This window comes from Chlorocebus sabaeus, chromosome 20 (genome assembly GCF_047675955.1).
Source record: "Chlorocebus sabaeus isolate Y175 chromosome 20, mChlSab1.0.hap1, whole genome shotgun sequence".
In the NCBI taxonomy this organism is placed as follows: Eukaryota; Metazoa; Chordata; class Mammalia; order Primates; family Cercopithecidae; genus Chlorocebus; species Chlorocebus sabaeus.
Window position 1 is genome coordinate 32,618,907 of NC_132923.1, and position 4,148 is coordinate 32,623,054.

Consider the following 4,148-nt stretch of genomic DNA (forward strand, 5'->3'; position numbering starts at 1 on the left):
AAAACTGGCTTCAAAATGTATTTGAATATAATTCATAGGTCATCTGGCATTTCACGGCAGTATATAAGGCTGTTTTGCAATTACTAAATTGACTTTTGGAGCATCTGCTAAAAATCTGAGGCAAAAGTGAAAATTTGTGTTACATGCTATCACAATCTTTTTTTTTTTTCTCTTTTGCCATCCTCCACTTTACTAATATAACACAGTTGAGGCAGTTGTCCAGGAGAGCTAAGCTAACGTGAGGTAAATTTGGGCCTTATTTTTGTAGTACGAACACTTAGAATTCACTGAAGAAAGAGCAGTGATTGACTTTGCCTCTCACTAACTTATTTCTTACCACTTCTCTGTCACTATTTCGCTGAATAACATTGAAGATGTCTTTCCCTCATCAGTCAAATTAAAAGATTTCCTCTTCTTGGGTCTTTCTTACCCTTTTTTTTTTTTTTTTTTTTTTGTCAATAATGAAAAAGATAGCATAGCCATGGTATGCAGGAGAGAAAGGAGAATAATAAAAGAACATTCTGCAATTCATAACATTAAAATATTATGACAAAAAGGAAACTTTTGAACTAATCAAACAGTGACTTACTGTTTGCTATTCATCAGCTTTTTCCTATTTTATTTGCTTTTGAATGATTCTCACATCAAATCTTCTTTTCCAACTCATCACTGTACTGAAAAGATTAATGTAGGTAAAAGTCTGCAAAACTATTTCATCTAGATACAACATGGGTCTTCTGCTCCAAGAGCCTTAGCATTTTTAACTAAAAAAATTGTAAAATATTATCAATTCTATACCTCTCACATTAGTACCTGACCAAAAATTAAAAAAAACTGTGCAGTACTGAAACAGTACATTTTATAGAAATTAGCATACAATAGATTATAAATCTATTTCCTTCTTTAAATAAAGTAGTTGAGCTGTGCAGACCTTTAGTAAACTTGACAGAAAGAAAAATAATATAAAAACTATTCTCGTCACTAAAATATTTTGAAAAGTAGAAGATCAGAATGAAAATCTTATGCCAGTGCTCTTTACTTAGTGCACACACTGAGCTAGAGAACCAGACTTCTTTAAAAGTATAGCTTATTGCATGAACTCTTCTGCAAAGAAAAGAAATCTCTAAAGATTTAATGCAGGTGTTTAGGTTGGATAAACTTCCAAGACAGCAAATAGTTATTCTCTGATTACTATGGTTTTAAAAATAAGGTTAAATGCAGACGTATTTGTTACTTTTATTTCTTTCCAGAAAGGTATCATTCTCACAGCAATCTAGTTAATGGTAGAGCAGTGGACCAAAAAAAAAAAAAAAAAAAAAAAAAAAAAATTGAGGCAATGTACATCTGTGGAGAAAACCTGGCAGTAAATATCATAAAAACAGCAATTCACTTTTAGATAGCACTTTATAATTTACAAACCATTTTCCATTTTTAATCTTGCATTCTTAAAGTACATATTATCATCCTGACTTTATAGCCAAAAAAGAATACAGCTCGAAGAAGGTAAGACTTGCCCAATTTTACATAACCATTACATGACAGAGCTGGGACTCCATCCCAAATTTTTGTACCACCTCAAAGGCTCTTTTTTGTTAGACTACACCTACTTTAGGCAGAATCCTAATTACATGATTAGGAAAGGAGCTAAATGGAGCTTTTAATTGGCTAACACAATGGTATTAAAGACAAATGGGTCCTTGTGAAAACCTCTAAAATCTTTGAACTGGTCAAAAAGATTAATGTCTGTCTTTTCAATGAAAATGCAAGAATTTTCTAGCAGATCCTTGTAAGGATATCTAATTCTACAAAGGTCTGAGCTTTCTCTTGGATGCAGTCTTAAAATTTTGTAAGTTATAAAAAACTAATAGCAAAACAAATAATTCTTGTACATAGAGACAATATTTCACCTGTTGAGATTAAAATCAATTTCCAATTTGTGGGTATTGACTGGTTTTGCACCTATTAGCAAATTCATTTTTGTATTTCTATGGCCTATATTGTGTCTGTTCTTTGGAATCTCCTTTGAACTACTGTTAACATTTACTGACCTCTCATTAATTGATGAGTTAAATACAAATATTCAATATATGTTTATTTTATTCTTTGTGAATCATAGTTTCACATGTTGGAAAATATTTTAGCATAAGATACTAAATAATATCCCACAAGGAATCACTATAAACGAATAATTACAGTGAGAAATGCCAAATAATACAGATTCATCAACTACGTTTTTACAGAAATAAATTACCTCTCTGTACAGTGGTATTGGAGTATGATGGCTTAGATAGTATTGGAATATGAGAGAAAAAGAAAAAACATGGAAATTAAGGAAACCTGCCACAGTGAACTACATTTAAGAAGACAAATTAAACTATAAATAGAGAAAAAGCAAATAGTCTATTTTTGGGTAATACACAATATTCTAGAGTTATATAATAAACTGAAACCATATAACTTAAATTATACAGTATCAAATCTAGGCTACAATACAATATGCAAATGAAATGGGAAATTGCACTTACCACTTGGTGAATTAAATCTTTTTGGCCAAACTAGATGTGAATCTAGTCTCCAAAAGATTCTTTCTTCAATTATATTTCAGCTGAATTCCATATTTGTATAAACTATATACTTATTAAGAGTAAGTTCTTCCAATTCATCTCTGTGTTTACTTTAGCACTAAGTAAAGAAGATTGCCAACTAGAAAGATGGTGGAGCAAGAGCAAAGAAAAATCCCTTTGGTTCCAGAAAATCTGCTGAAAAAGAGGAAGGCTTATCAAGCCCTCAAAGCCACCCAGGCAAAGCAGGCACTTTTGGCAAAGAAAGAGCAGAGGAAAGGAAAAGGGCTCAGGTTTAAGCGACTGGAATCATTCCTACATGATTCCTGGCGGCAGAAACGTGACAAGGTGCGTCTCAGACAACTAGAAGTGAAACCTTATGCCTTGGAATTGCCAGACAAACACATTCCTTGGCCTTTATTGTACGCATCGAAAGGATTGATGGCGTGAGTTTACTGGTGCAGAGAACCATTGCAAGACTTCGCCTAAAGAAAATTTTTAGTGGCGTCTTTGTACAAGTCACCCCCCAGAACCTAAAAATAGTGCATAGTGGAACCTTATGTGACCTGGGGATTTCCAAATCTGAAGCCTGTCCGAGAACTCATTTTGAAACGTGGACAAGCCAAGGTCAAGAATAAGACCATCCCTCTGACAGACAACACAGTGATTGAGGAGCACCTGGGGAAGTTTGGCGTCATTTGCTTGGAAGACCTCATTCATGAAATTGCCTTCCCAGGGAAGCATTTCCAGGAGATCTCATGGTTCTTGCGCCCGTTCCACCTCTCAGTTGCCCGACATGCTACCAAAAATAGAGTGAGCTTCCTCAAGGAGATGGGCACACCTGGCTATCGGGGTGCACGCATCAATCAGCTCATCCGCCAGCTGAACTAGACCCAGGTGTCAAACTGCGGTAAATTTTTATCAATGAAGTGGAAGCATGTGTTTAATTGTTTTGGGAATTTTTATCAAGTATCTTCAGAGAAGATTGTTTCCTGCTTTATCTTCAAAAACTGGAAAGGAAGGGTCAAAGAAAAGACAGTAGCTGGCCGGGCATGATGGCTCACGCCTGTAATCCCAACACTTTGGGAAGCTGAGGTGGGCAGATCACCTGAGGTTGGGGGTTCGAGACCAGCCCAATCGACATGGAGAAATGCCGTCTCTAGTAAAAATACAAAAATTAGCCAGGCATGGTGGCATATGCCTGTAATCCCAGCTACTCGGGAGGCTGAGGCAGGAGACTTGCCAGGCGGAGGTTGCAGTGAGCCGAGATCATGCCCTTGCACTCTAGCCTGGGCAACAAGTGAAACTCCATCTCAAAGAAAAGAAAAGACAGTAGCTTATGTTCATGGCAAGCATCTCTCATCACACTCCAGTTCCAAAGAAAAATTCCAGTGTTTTCTACATTGGGTACTGCATCGTCTGAAATCAGCACATTCAGTGGAGGAAGGAGTCCTGCTTTGTTGCATCTATCTTACGGTTTAATGTCGGTAAATGAGTCACTCTAGCATTTGTACAAGGCTCCCTAAGACTCCTGCAGCAGTTGACCAAGCCCAAGGACATAATTGAATCTGGAGAGTCCTAGGGCCT

General features: G+C 36.3%; 1 pseudogene; it reads left to right on the forward strand.

Moving 5' to 3' along the window:
* Positions 1 to 2,708: 2,708 nt before the first annotated feature.
* LOC103224343 (large ribosomal subunit protein uL30-like 1 pseudogene) lies at positions 2,709 to 3,630 on the forward strand (annotated as a pseudogene).
* Positions 3,631 to 4,148: the final 518 nt, after the last annotated feature.